The sequence below is a fragment of the Acinonyx jubatus genome, chromosome A3 (genome assembly GCF_027475565.1).
Source record: "Acinonyx jubatus isolate Ajub_Pintada_27869175 chromosome A3, VMU_Ajub_asm_v1.0, whole genome shotgun sequence".
In the NCBI taxonomy this organism is placed as follows: Eukaryota; Metazoa; Chordata; class Mammalia; order Carnivora; family Felidae; genus Acinonyx; species Acinonyx jubatus.
In genome coordinates, this window is record NC_069388.1 from 9,068,142 (window position 1) to 9,083,807 (window position 15,666).

The 15,666-nt window shown below is 44.1% G+C and overlaps 1 protein-coding gene across 6 annotated transcripts in view; it reads right to left on the bottom strand.

Moving 5' to 3' along the window:
• TSHZ2 (teashirt zinc finger homeobox 2) overlaps positions 1 to 15,666 on the bottom strand; it is a 449,904-nt gene that overhangs the window by 184,733 nt on the left and 249,505 nt on the right. The gene's annotated exons all lie outside the window — the stretch shown is intronic.

Genomic DNA, 15,666 nt, shown 5'->3' on the forward strand with positions numbered 1-15,666 from the left:
ACAGTTTTATTTGTAGAGAGTCACACGGCAGGAAGAGAGATTACGGAGTATCGAATAAAATCTTCCGTCGATAGCTAAAAAATTACGTAAGCTCGGCAAACATAATGATTTTAAAATAATAGCAAATGGTGTTGGAATGGGAGATTTGGGGGCTATCTTATTATTCTCAAACAGGTTTATGAAGACCTTTTCAGACAAGGCTGAAAATGCCCTCTCGATCTTGTGCCTGTAATTTCAAATGCTTTGTGATTTGTGGGTGTCCGTCATGAGATGCCAATTATACGTTTGATTTGTAGATGCAAAATGCTATTGGGGATGCATGCCTTCCCTTCTCTGAGAGGATTTAGGGCCAGTAATTGCATAGGGAAAATGAAGGCATGAGAGAGCGGCACAAGAGAGCGGGTGCAGAGGGAATTAATGGGCAAATATCCATCAACAGAGATGGGGAAAGTGACTATTTATGCCCATGTGTTCATTTCTTTCACCTGGCCTTTTCAGACAGAGCCTCGTGGATAAAATGCAACTAAAGAGGGACCAAAGCAAGGGAGATTCAGTCTTAGGTTTGCAAGGCTTGTGTGATCTCAATGCAATGTTTTCCTGGTGTGCTCTTCTCTCCCGTCTGAGTGCAGGTGGGTGCCTGGGAGAAACCCTAGGGTGGTGCCATGTTCCCATTCACCAGCAAGAAAGCTGGGAAAAGAGTGATCATGCATGGAGGTCTGTCTCACAGGCAGGCAGAGCGAGTTAGAATAGAAGACAAAGGGGTTTGTTGGGCATAAGGCAGCTCCAGTCAGAAACTCCAAAGTCTCCTGCTGCGGCTGCTAAAGATAAATGTTTATTGAGCAATCGCTACCTCCTAGGAGCCCTGCTAACCACCGCAAATGCCTTCTTCCATTTTGTCTGATTGCCCACACGATGGAAGAACTATTATTATTTTCACTTCACGGATGGGGAAAACTGAGGCTCTAAGGTTAAGAAATTTGCCCAAGGCCACCCAGTTAGTATGGCGGCGTCACAACATGCCTGTTTGATGAGAGAGTCCGTGGGTCTAACCACTACGCTCCACTCTCTATGACCAACCTAAAGGATAAGAAAACTTCGCGGAGACCCAAAGGTTAAAGGTTAAGCAGTGGCATTTTATGGAAATGTCACTAAGTAGGTAATCACTTGGGAGGGGAGAAATGCTGGAGACAAGAACCCACGATTTAAAGGACATGGCACCACAAAACAAGACGCAATGTAAAAACTGGGTTTAGCCATGAGCTTGGCGGTTGTGTTCATTCTAGATTTGACCATTATTGTCACTGTTGTTCTGTTTCTGCTTTCCTAGCAAGCTGACCAGTGGGGTTTTCATTAAACTAGTGTTGCTGGTCTCCGGTTCCATAAATTGGTTTGATGAAAACAGAAGGTACTCAGTCTAGTTGAGCAGCCATTAGTAAGTGGTCATTCCTTGCAAGAAAACCTAGCTTAAAAGAACTAAATGACTAAATTAGACCACCCCCGCCCCCCCCCCATCCCCACTGCATTTTCTTTTTCCTGGACTAATTTGTATGTTTGCAAATCAGTATGTGAGTCATATCATTAAGCTCAAGGAGAAAGCCTGTTATAAAATGAATAAATGAGTTGCTACAGAGCCAAACAAAATACTCCAAAGCAACAGGCAAATTTTATCAATCAAACAGGGTCACTTTTGAGAATTAAAAGGGCTTTATTGCTCAAAATCTGGGACGACACTCATTAGCCAGAGCTGTTCCAGGCCAACGGAGACATACAGTTACATATCTATGAGCTATACGACCGTAGCAACACACACACACACACACACAGACACACACACGCACACACACGCCTACACCCACAGACCAGTGGAAAAAAAAATCTAGGAGGAAAAAAGAGGTTTCTGCCACCACAACTGATTAAGAGTGTGGCCAGGCCAGGTTTTACTCGGCTCACCATTTTCAGTGTGTAGCACAGGGCCTGGCATTTGGTTGGAAGCAATTCATGTCACTGTGTGTGTGTGTGTGTGTGTGTGTGTGTGTTGATGAAATATACACACGTGTGTGTGCACACAGGTGTGCACATGCATGCACCAACCCCCGCCCCATTATCGGCCCGGCCGATATAGTCATTCTCACACAGGAGAAAATAAGTGTTTTTGGCTTTTTTTCCCTGCTGACATCTGGAAGCTGTGCTTTCCGGACCAGCCCAGCTTCACAGTCTACTTTGTCCTTCTAAATGGATTCCCCAGAAGAAATGTCAGAGACAGCAAATGCCTCCCCCACAATACAGATAAAATTTTCTGCTTAATTAGGCATTGACATGTTTACTATAACCTTTACAGAAGAGTAACTCATGCTGAGAGACCCTTTTTGTCTGTTTTCTCCTGCAGGACAGACTAAATCTCACGCACCCGATAAGGTAACACATTGAAAGGCTTCATAAAAAAAAAGGGCCAAAGCGTCCGTCGAAGTGAATGTATTTTAACGATGGATGAGGGTTCCAAGGAGTTTCTAAAAACACGTTTTGATATTACACATTTAAAACCGTTCACTTGACTTAAGTGATTTTGTTTGCCACCAGCGGCTGATGAGAGAGAGAAAAGACAGCCAGAATATGGGTGATCTGGGTGTGTAATGAGTAGCTGTCTCTCTCTCTATCGATGATTTGTTTAATAAGATCGCATCATGTGTAAATCTTGGTAAAGTGGATGAGTGGCAAGTTTATTCTTAGGAATCCTCATTTAACAAAAGAAACTGGATCACCATTATGCCAAGGCACAATAAAAAGAACCGTTCTCTGTGGAACCTCCTTGCCGATTTCAGGTTGAAGATCAAATTCTGTGGTGGCAAACACCCCCCTGTTCCAACCTCAATTTTTAATCTCATCCCTTGCCACTGACGCCCTCTGGCCACATGAAGCTTTCCCCATCCCCAGGACAGCTACTTCCTAAGCAAACCCTGTCAGTGCTATGTCTAAGTGACTGACTTGAGAAACCATTTCTCTTCTACTCCAGGGCCACCACACTGACTGTGCCACCCCCACTGTTCACTAGGGTAAGTGGGCTTCCTGCTTCTGCTTCTGCTTCCTCCAGGCCATTTTGTAGGGAACAGCTAGAATTTTCTTTGTCGAAAGAATAAGGTTTTGGGTGGTGACATCGCTGTGTTTTAACTCCTGCAGTGTCTTTGTGCGGCACTCAAGATGAAATCCAAGTCCTTAGCGTGGTCTATAGGGCTTGCCGGAGTTGGGGTCCACCACCCTGTGTTATTACTCCATACCCTCACCCTGCTCTCCATGCCCGAGGCATAACAGCCTACTTGTTCCTTCCTGACTTTGCCAGTCCTTTCTGTGACTTGGCTCCTTGCAGTTGTAGACCTCTCTGCTCCAGAGGGTTCTTCCTCCAGACCTTCACATGGTGGTCCCTTTTCGTCCTTCAGGTCTCAGTTTCCGGGACTCCTTCTCCAGAAGGCTGTCCCGCCCTGTCTCCCCTTTTCTGTGTAACCCCAGGCCACACCCACCTACTTCTTGAGATCCCTGTAGTACCTACCACACTCTGAGATCATCTTGTTTTCCTACTGGCTGATTGTCCCCTCCGTCTAAATATAAAGATGAAATGCTTGTCCCCATGGAGACCTTGCTTTCCCCAACGCTCAGATTGAAGCCTGGCATGGAACAGTGTCCAAAAATTTATCTGAGCACACGAATGCGTAGATCATACAACTTAAAGGGATTATTCCGGTTGCAAACTCTGTCTCCACATCTTGACGGTGCAATTGGAAGCTATGATGGGTAAAGCTCCCTCCCCTAACCTCCAGTATAGATCAGATGTGAACTATGACCACCCTGACCCGCTCCTCTCAATGGGGTCATCTTTTCAGACCAACACAGCCACCAATGTTCTTGTTGCCAGAAATCCCCGAGCTGTGAATTTAAACTTTTAAGTAGGAAGACTGAAAATAAGCATCAAGACTGCAAAGTGTCAGAAAATTCATCCATAATGTGAGCAGACTTCTATTCAAAAGAGACTCACACATGGGAACTTAGAAAGTACGGACTAATTTTTCCATGAAGATAGTCTATCAGCTGTTCCAGGATACAGGTTCCACAAATAGGAGGGTGGTCTTTCCCTGAATTCTTGATTTTACTAAGGAGAAATGGGAGTGCCTCGGTGGCTCTGTCGGTTAAGCATCTGACTCTTGACTTGAGTTCAGGTAATGATCTCGCGGTTTGTGAGATCAAGCCCTGCATCCGACTCTGCGCTGACAGTGCAGAATCTGCTTGGGACTCTCTCTCTCCCTCTCTCTCTGCCCCTCCTCTCTCTCTCTCTCAAAATAAATAAATAAACCTTAAAAAAAAAACAAGGGAGAAATGTCCCTGGAGAAATATATTTTATATGCTACGAACTTTTTACCCTATTATGTATGTCAGTAAAATTCAGAAATAAACTCTTAAATTTTAGAAATTTCCTCTTATAGCAAAGGTTAAAAAACAAAAGAGATATTTTTTTAAATTGCCACCTGAATTGTTTCAAAAAATGTCTGTTCAGAATGATTTACATGAAATTGTGCAAAATAATTCATGGGTTGCATGATGTTAGATAGCAAAATTTTTTTTGCCAGGCAAACATTTTTGTAGTTGACTTGAAAATCCACAAAAGGGTGTTTACTGTAAAAACACTGGCAGTTTTTAAAGTGGCAGTAGAGGTGGGACAGTTATAACCCGAGAAGAACATAAAATTCAAGAAGGCTGATTTTCAAAAACTAAACCAGAATTCAACCAAGACCTCATTTAAAAACATACCCAGTGGTGACAGGATCGTTTTCGCCAATCTACCCCACTAAATGACAGTTTAAAATCACACAAAGATTCCACAGTGTGCAGGGCGGACATAAATGAAGGGATCACAAGAATTGCTCGCCGTGTACCCAGTAGGTACGCTAAATGATGACACAGAGGAAGGTCTCCCTGTCACGAGTCTCTAGTGTTTTGGTGACTGTGGTCTAGAAATCTGTTAATATGTATATTATTATTGGCACTAATTGGCACTCTCGTTGGCAGGCTGAGTAAAGAGATTAGAGGACCTCGTTCAAGGAGACTGCACGCCTCCCGATGGTGGCCAGGCCCTGAGCGAAGGCCGGTTGGAGGGCTGTGCAGAGGAGATCCGAAGCTTTGTGTTTCAGGATGTTGGGCTGGGGGGCCGTGGATCCCTGACGCTGTTCCGGAGCACAGACGTCAAACTTTCTGAGAATCTGGGTACCACGAGCCAAGGCTCGGTCTCCCTGCAGCCTGGGCTCCTCATCTAAGCTCATGCACCTTTCTAAACAGGAAAGTTGTCAACAGGCAAAGTGAAATTCATGACATACGGATTTTTATCCCCACCACACTACGCATGACTCATTAACGTGATTGTAGGCACACGTCAAGAGAGAAGGGCTCATTCCCTCTGTCTGAATGTCAGAACCAAACAAATAGAAATCCCTGTTTATTTTACTTTTATTAAATTGTTTTTCTTTAATGTTTATTTATTTTTGAGAGACACAGAGAAAGAGAGACAGAGTCTGAGCAGGAGAGGGGCTGAGAGAGAGGGAGGCACAGAATTTTCAAGTAGGGTCCAGCCTTTGAGCTGTCAGCACAGTGCCTGAGGTAGGGCTTGAGCTCATGGACTGTGAGATCATGACCTGAGCTGAAGTCAGACGCTCAACTGACGGAGCTACCCAGGCGCCCCAGAAATCCCTGTTTAGAGGTGGGCTGGGGGCAGTGGCAGGGGGACTTCTCCTGAGCCCATAAGTGCTCTCTAGAGATGGACCGAGAGGTTTTGGAAGGTCATCAAGAACAACGGCATCTCTTTTATAAACACCTCCTGCACACCATTCAGTCAATGGGAACATTTTACTTGTGCGATGCGGTGCACATCAGGTGGGGTCCGTGTGGAACCAGAAACCGTCCATTTAGTTAACACGCTCTTGTTGTGGGCACTTTCTTGAGTCTTCCTCCTTGCACTTTGGACCATGAAGCTGCTTTCTAATCATGCTCTGCGTCTTTCTCCACATCTTCGCCGTCAGCAGAAAAAGGACTGAGCGGATTTGCACCAGTGGAAGGGGATGCGCCGTCATCCCTTGGTGCTTCGTCTGTTTATTTGTTTAATCAAGAAATATTTATTCTGCACCTACTGCATGCAAGGTAGCCCAGTCAAACTGCCCTGGAACATCCATCACGGTGGTTCTCCAAAGGCCAAGGAGAGTAGACAGAGGAGTTATGGAGAGAGGTTAGACACCGCGGTTGGGGAGAAAGACGTCACGGGAAGGCCATGCATTACTGGAGGTGGGAAGGTAATTCAAGTGGGCAAAGTAGGCCAGAGGGAAGAAAAACAATCCTCCATTGCAAAGGTAAGTAGTGTGCTCACTCAGCCAGATAGAGAGATCCGGAGGAGCCGTGGGCGGTGGAAAGCTTATACCACAGTAAAGAATCCAGCAGCTATGAAAGGACTGGCCATGGGGGGGCTTAGGGTTGCCAGGTATTTCGGTTGGCCACACGGGGTAGATGAAACCAAATATGTCTGGGACCCATCCATTTGCAACCTCTGAGGCCAGGAAGCCAGGGGAGGCAAAGAGTTTGAAGATCTGGCATGCTCTGCTGGTGCTTTTACCTACCAGTTCTTTGACCCTGATTCCTTATTGGTGAGTAGGTGTGACAATCCCAAGCCTGCCTACCTCCCTGGGACACAGAAGGAAATGGAAGAGAAAGTGACTCGTGAACCCTCGCTACTCAAAGATTTGTCTTTGGAGCGGCAGCAATCGCAGCTGGGAATTTGTTAGAAATGTGGACTCTCAACCCCAGCCCAGGCCTAGGGAAGAGGAATCGCTTCACAAGATTCCCGGGGGATTCCTATGTTCGACGATGGTGGAGAAGTCTTGTGGTGAACTGCAAAACTATTAGCTGGTAGCAAGGTATGTAGCAATCTGCCTCTCTCTGCCTGTGTTCCTCCTGGCGTGTGGGTACAGGCTTTGTGAAAAGAGAATATATGTCTTTGAGAGGCCCAGCCCCTTTCCTCTCCAAGGACCAAAAGATGAAATGCCTGACGCTTAGACCATTGCTCCCAGTTGACGCTGGGAAGCACTGAGCGAGAGAAAAATACAAGTCACTGATTGAAGGACTGACCAGTTAAGGAAGAGATAGGATGGTCCACTGGCCGTGGGACCAGGCAGGTCTCAGTTCAAACCTGCCACTTACTCTTAATGTGATCTTGGGAAAGCTGCTGAAATGTTCAGGGGATCAGTGTCCTCATCTACAAATGGGAATCATTACAGCGTCTACTTCATAGGAAAGATAGGAGCGTCAAACATGATAAAGTATGGAAAACACCAAGGCGAGAGGACAACCTCCCAACTTCCTGGGCCTGTTCTAGGCATTTCATAAATACCTCACATCCTGACCTCCCACCTGAACCCACAGACGGCTGACATCAGTTGGTTTTGGCACCTTTTTATTCCTAGATCCTATTCTGAGCCAACAGCTTTTAGATGATATTTGCATGAGATATGAACCAGCTTTGCATGTGTCATGCATAAGAAAAGAGCTTCCTCCAGCTTGGGGTTTGTTACTTAACATTAAATCATTCCTACAAGGAGCCTGTGGTATGTGTGCTGGGAACTTCCGCAGAAGTGATGTGCAAACATTGAATAGCGAGTTATTAGGTCATTACCCATAATGATCATGTCTGCAGTCCTCAAGAAATAAAGCAACCCACCATCCAAGGGGAAAGGTCTTTGTTGGATGCCTTGGGCTTTGCACTGAAGAGAAATGACTAATGCTCAAAGCAGAAGGTCTAGAAAAATGCTCTGTATTTAGCTACCTAGAATATCAGTTCAGTGTATAGTATTATTGGGAAACATCCTGGTGACAATTTTAAAAAGCAGAAGGAGAAAATATTCATGGAGGAGGGTTAGAAAGGGGGTTAGTTCATCAGCTTTCTGGTAGTTCCAGTTTAGAAGTCATTATCCTTATATTAGTTTCACACCAAGAGAGCCATAAATCAGGAGGAGGGGATAAAACAAAGTGAAATGAAACAGGGACAAAGAAACTACACAATAGGACTGAGGCTTTCCTATCAAATTAAGATTTTCAGGCTTTGGCTTTTCAAGTGGTAGCAATCATTTTCGGAAAAATGCGCATCCTGATTTTCTATACATTTTCCTCACACAGGGACATAGAAACACACTCACACATACACAGTTCTTTCCAAGACCGGAAAGTTTGGAGTGCTTTTTTTCTCCCCCCCTCAAGAAAAAGGACAGTGAATCATTGTCTAGAACGACCTTCAGAAAGTATATGAAGCTGAAGCACCATCTGTATTGTTTTAGACATATATTCCCATTTTACTCGAAATAACATCATTAGCACGACCATCCCACGGAGTGAGAAGGTGATCTTGTTCCCTTCTTGCCTGGCCTGAAGTCAAACATCTTTTCTTTTCTTTTTTTTTTTCTTTCTTTTTTTTGGCAAATGCTGCTGCTTTCTCTGAAATATTTCATGCAGATAATGGATAATGACCACTTCTCATTGCGTTTTCTCGAAGACGTCTAACTGCATTAGCCAAGAATGGAGAAATTTTAACCTGCTTCTTTTGCTAAGTTCATAGCTGTGACTACTTGCCATTAAGAAAGAGAAAGAAGAAAGAAAGAAAGAAAGAAAGAAAGAAAGAAAGAAAGAAAGGGAGGAAGGAAGAAAGGGAGGAAGGAAGGACCTCAGAGAATCTAAATTTGTACTCTCAGAAAGCGATCAGGCCTCTGCTTTCCTGGTGAAGAGTCTTTACTTTCTCTAGAATCACAGAAATCTGAGGTAGAAAGACCTCTTGTATCTTATGGCCAATTCAACATTAGCCAGGGAAGGGTTTCCTTGTCCTGGTGTTATTCAGTTCTATGACTAATGGCTCAAACATTGGACCTTCCAACTTTTCATGTTGGATTCCCCGCCAACATGATTGTTATGGCCAGTGTGGCTATAAGCACCACTATTCCTTGCCATCTTCCCCCTAGGAGCAGAGCTGGGTTTCTACCATGATACAATTGGATCAAATCTAGGGATTACAGAAAGCTTTTAGTTCAAGCTTTCATGATACACTTTTGCCACTTTATTAACACTTCAGTCAAGTAACCCCTCAACATATGCTTGAACATCCTCAATAATGGAGAACTCCCAGCTTTGAGGCAGTCTACTCTCTGTGAAAAAAAGTACTGATAGCTAACATCTATTGAGAACAAACGTACACATAAAAGCCAGTGGACTAATTTTTTATATGTGTTACGTTATTTGCTCCCCACAATAACACTATTCGTCTTTCAAATTCCATCTTAACAGGTGACGACATTGAGTTGTAGAGAATGTTAATTACATCTCCAGAGTCACAGAGCTGAATTGGGACTTGAATTTGGATCTGTCGAGCTCTATAGTCTGCTGGATTCTTCTTTTTCCCTCACTCTCTGTATCTAATTTGTCAGTCAGAGATATTAATTTTATTTCCAGAATAAATCTCAACTCTTCTTGCTGTCATCCACCACCAGGCCACTGCCTTGGGCCAGGCTGCCATCGTTTCTTCCCTGGTAGATGCGGTGGCCTCTTCAATTGGTGGCCACTCTTGCTCTCCTACAGTCCATCAACTTGTGCAGCAGGGATGGGGACCTGCTAAATGGAGACCCAGGGTCCTCTGTGAAACCCTCTCAATACCCTTCCTTGGCCCGTAGGTTCATGCTCCCTAATGCAGCCTGCAGCTCTGAGATGACCTTTCCTCTTTCCATTTCACACCCCTCCCATCAGTGTCCCCTCGGTGATGTCAAAAGACAAAATTCTCCCACCTATTCCCTAACTCACCAAATTCTTTTCTCCCTTAAGGCCTTTGAAATTCTGCTTCTCCTTCACGGAAGGTCTCCCCCTTTTCTTATGTCTGATTCTTTCTCAGTCTTCTAGTGTCAGCTCAAAGGCCTGTCTTCAGAGGGGTCATCTCTGATCATGGTAACTGCCACGCACTCCCCCCAAATCCCCAATTGCCAGTTATATTCTATCTCAGCCCCCTCATTTTTCTTGTGAAGTTCTTATCCCAATTTTCAGCCATTTTATTCCCCTATTCACTTGGTTGTTTGGCTTCACAAAGGGACCTTACGCCCCTCCCAGGGCAGGCTGAGTCCACCTTCACCTCTGTATTCCATTGCTATCCAGGGCCCAACTTGTTGAATATAGGAAGAAATAAATGAATGACTGGGTTGAGAAATGAATGAGTGAGTGATTGCATCAGTAAAGCACAGTCTTCTCTAGCTGACAAACTTAGATTTCATTGTATGATCCCAACACCCTTTCAAACCATAGAGAACACCAAGAAGACTTTTTAAGAGGATATCCCTTTGGATGGTTGAGGTTCCACATGGGGTGGGCTGGTCCTCCTGGGAGGCAGAGGAGGCCAGGAACAGATGGGGGTGTAGATTCAGGGGCACTGAAAAGACTCTTTCCTCCTCAACTCTGAAGGCTTTTACACTCTACTTCATGCCTCAAACCCTGCAATTTGCCTCTTGTTGATTTGGCATGAGGCAAGCCAAGAATTCATCCCCTGTAAAAATACGAAGACTTATTCTCTTATCTCACCTTCACACCTTAGGGTGAATGGATTTATCAGATCATTTCCTGGTAGCTGGTTTCTGTAGAAGAACACGTGACCCTAGGAGCCAACGGGGTCATCATCATACTCTAACCCAGGGGTTCTCAACCTGGAGCAAGTTAAAATGCACCCAAAGGGACATTTGGCAATGTCTGGAGACATCTTTGGTTGTTAAAACTGGAGAAGAGGTTCTATTGACAACGAGTGGGTAGAGAGGCCAGGGATGCTGCTAAACACCCTACAGTGCACATGACAGTCCCCAAGAACAAAGAATTATTTAGCCCCACATGTCAATAGTTTAAAAATGTTGCAAAGTCAAGGTCAGCTGTAGCTTCAGGACTTGGTGGTAAGGAAGGGGGTTACTCGTCCTCTCTCTCTAGTTGTCAGTGAAACAGAGGGCTCCCTGGAGGAGGACACTGTGTCATTGAAGGAGAACCAGAAGGCAAAGGGAGTGCACCACCTTCACTGGGGATGTAACATGGAATTGAAGAGCACAATGTCTTCCTGGGTTCAAATCTCACCTCTGCCACATCTTCTATTGTCATTTTGAGCAAACTAACCACCTCTGTGGGTCTCAATCTCTTCATCTCTAAATTGGAGATAATAATTATACCCACCGCAAAGATGACTAGGAGATTTGAGATAATTGGAAAGACGTCAGAATGCATGGTAATAGGAAGTATTCGATATATTCCCCCTCTCATTATTATAAGAACAAAGACCTAGCCATGAAGAGGAACACTATGGGGCTGGATTTCTCAGGACTGTATTTATTCTTTCAAGCGTTGGCTGAGAAAAAAATATCCATAAAGTTCTTAGCATTATTTTCCATCAATTCCTTCTGGATTCATTTAAATCCCCTTATCAGATTGAGTATTTTTATGCTACAAGAAACAAACAAACAAACAAACAAGTTAATGATGAAAGGGATTAGCATCTCTAAATAACTCCGGTAACTCTGTCAAATAAATCTTGACCTATTTCAGTTCTTAATTAACTAGGTTAGCTTTTAAATGAGGCAACTTGTATAAAACAGCCAGTCAGATCTGGGGCCAAATCCCCACTGGACAGTTGGATGAAGCAGTTCTTCTTGGAAATGACCCAGTTTCTGGGAGATACAGAGGTCTTCGATCTTTTTGAATCGACAGTTTGGATAATCTAATAGAAAATTGTCTAGGGTTTTCTGACCCTTTGATTTCAGGTGAGGCTTGGTTTAAGAATGGCCTTTTTAAGACTTGTCATCTTTTCTGGGTCTCTACCTATAAAGGAGATAGGCAAATAGGAAAAGTCTTGAGGTTACTATATCAGCACCACCCACATAGTACTAAATTAGTCATTGTCCCAGGAGTGGGCCGTGGGAGAAGACAACACTATCCGGTGATCTAATATCCTCCAATGGTGAACACTGATAGATGGCTACAGATAATACAGCCACTATCTTGTCCTTGGTATTTTCTGTTTTATGTATTTTCCTCTACTTTTTATATCTTCTGATGTTGGTTCTCAGTCAGCGCCTGAACCACTCTCATGTAAGTGGAATTTTCCAAAAAATAATAACACATGTGCTTTTTTCCCCCCCTCACAAAAACAAAAAGGCAGTGTTCAGCGAATTGGTTAGTTCATTTGATTTGGGGTGTCAAAGATAATTTTTTAAAAATTGTTTTGCAATGTTTTACTATTTATTTTTGAGGTGGGGGAGGGGCAGAGAGAGAGAGAGGGAGACACAGAATCCAGAGCAGCTCCAGGCTCTGAGCCATCAGCACAGAGCCCGACGTGGGGCTCAAATTCACAAGCTGCGAGATCATGACCTGAGCTGAAGTCGGACGCTTAACCGACGGAGCCACCCAGGTGCCCCCTAAAGGTAATTTTTCTTTACCTAGAGAAATTACAAGAAAAAGACCCAGAACTTTCTGAGCTGGGGAAGGATGTTTAAACATGAGTTGAATCATTGGAAAAGCATCTTATATGCAGTCTCTAACATCTTCGAATAGCTATTGGGAGATAGAAGGCAAATTAGCAGTTACACCTTAGACTTTCAAAGAGGACATCGGTGGGTTTCCAGATCTTGTCAATTGTTTGTAACTTGCAGGCATTTAAAAATGAACGTGGCCAATTCTTGGACAGTGCTGAAAAGACCACCAGCGTTCCAGGATACATTCTAGTAAGCAATGCGGTGGCTCCCCAATCTATGAAGTATGGGTGTGATTGGTGGCACCCAGGTCTGTTGGGGCTCAAATTTGTCTCACCTAGTCACATTGCAATAGTGGCTTATCTATGGGATTAGGCCTCAGCTAGGCCAACAGGTGATCAGCACTCTCCGTTTGATTTGATGATTAAGAAAGCAAGGGTCTCTCCCTTTGGCTTTTCTTGTTCTTCTGCATGAATACATAATCTTACAAGTTGCTAATAGCAATTTCACTACCATGAGGGAAGTTAGCCTAAGGACTAAGCTAGCATATACGAGAGCACAGAGCCAAGAAAGTTACAACCAATTGGAGGGGGAACCTTGATCAAACTCTACCAGAAGCCTTACTGTCTTTGTACTTTGAAATTTCAGGAGCAAATAATCCTCTTTACCGCTTAAGGTATTTGGGGTGAGTTGCTTGCAACCAAGAGCTTCATGGTATAGCTATTAATCTGTGCACCTTTCATAGTTTGGCTGCGGGTATTATTTTATAGATAACATTTTTACCAAGAAGGGTACACTCACCTTGCCATGTCCTACATTGCTTTATTCCTTGGTGTGTATCTCCTTTGGCCCTTAACAATTATGACCTTTTGTTTGTTTGTTTGACAAAGTATAAGGTAATCCTGTCCATTAATTATCCATGATGACCAGAAGGCCAATACCACAAAATTTGGGATTCCTGTTCGTAGGCCAGCACTAAATCCGTTGTTAGTTACACATGGACGATTTTGAATTCTGAGCCCATTTATATGCCATCTCTGCCCTGAGCTCGTTTCCAAGCTCCCCGAATACACTTCTCCCTTTTTTCCTGTGATCCATAGGACTTTACCCATAACCCTTAGCAGACCCATCACACTGTGACTCTTGAGCTCACCCCCCAGAAAGTAACCTCTTTAAGAGCAAGGAAGTTATTTGTGTTTGCCTGCGCACACCCAGCACTGGGAGTTTTTGGCACATGATAAGGGTGCCATAAATGCTCTTTTCTCTCCTTGTCTATTTTGTGTTCTACAACTTTGCACGTGGTCTTATACATAGTGCTTCAGAATCTTGCTTAAATACAACAGCAGAGACACTGTTTACCCAAGGAGGGTCCCAGCCCGCAAGTGCACCCTGAATTAGAGACACACATGGCCTCCCACCAATCTTTCTGGTGGTACCCAATACATTTTTCACGACTCGGCTCCGGGTGATTTGGCCCCCTAGGGACATTTGGCAATGTCTGGAGATATTTTGGTTGTCGTAACTATGGAGGGGAGTGGGTGTGCTACCGGTATCTAGTGGGTGGAGACCAGAGATACTGTCGAATGTTCCACAACGCATAGAGCAGCCCCCGCCCCCGCCGCCGCCGCCACCCAACAAAGAATGATCTGGTCCATATGTCAGTACTGTCGAGACTGAGAGACTCTGAATTGAAAATCTTTCTCTCCAATTGGAACATGAGCCCCACGAATGTGGGGGCTTATCCATTTCATTCATTCCTACATTCCCAGTACCAGTCACAGGTCTTGAGGGGACTGTTTTCTGCTTTTGCCGGAACACCCTCCACCCCTCACTGTGGGCCGTTTTGGTGGGGTGCTCTGTCCCCATCCATTTCCCCCCTGCTTTTGCTTTTGCAATTTGGGTGTGTTAATAATTGAAATCATCTCCTCTTTTCATGTTAAATTAGGTAGTGTAATTGATTTTTATTTTTTTAAGGCATAAGATCAATTTGGGACTGATGTAGTTATAACATTGTCAGAGCTAGGCTCTATAAATCTACTCCCTTCAAGGCACATTGGGAAGGAGCCAGCAGGACACAGATTTTGGTCTTTGGGAGATTAATTTAATGAACCTCCATTGCACCTGGACCCTTTTCCTTTAAGAACGATCCAGATAGCATATGTATGTGTGTAAATGTCTGGTATTTTGTTTAAAGAGCAGTGAGGCAGGACAAAAACATAAGAACTTTCTCTTTCCTCTTTTTTTTTTGAAATATGGGCACACTATCCCAGCGTGGCCAGTCAGACTGTTTCCCCATAGAATTCAAATTCTGAACCTGCGACTCAAGCACGGAAAATGGTTGGAGTGGGTCCATCCTAACAAGAACATCATGAAGAGATCTCCTTTGATTTCGTCCCCTTCGCCTTCAGAGCCACACTGACTTCTTCCCTTTCAGCGCTCTGTTCCATGCTCCTTCTAGCACATTGCTGGTCTTGGCTGAAGTTAGCCAGAGGTAATATTTGTTGCTCATAACCAAAGACACCACTGGCTAACAGATGATGCACAATACATACTTTGAGTAAAAGAATGGATTTGTTCTAACTCTAACAAAGTGGCTTCTTTGCATGTTAGAATAAAGCAAGCTCAAGTGTGTGGTGCCACTGCTTGGTATTCATTCATTAGAGGGTAGTTTAAATGTTCATAGACAAATGGACATACCATAAAGCAATGCTAATAAGAACACCTTATTTCCGGAAACCGGAAGTCTCCCTCCAAGGCCAGACTCCTGTCCATCCAGATGTACCTCTGTCCATAGATCCTGCCTGAATGCATCGGTCTGCCTTGAAAATGCTTTTTAGAAACATATCATCCCCAATGACTTGAACGTACCCGTCTAGAGTATGTTTCCAGCGCTCATAGTCTATTGTGTCAATAATCTGCATATTTAAGAGTCCCCACATGCTCATTGAGACGATAGATGGGGCTAGTACAGTCTACTGGGTCAAAAATCTGCTTTAAATAGTCTATATACACAGTCGGTTGAGTAAATAACAGCATTTTCAAAAAGCCCCTCAATATATAATAACATGATAAATCGCATCAGCTCCTAAAGATGGAGACTCGCTACCACTGATCAGGA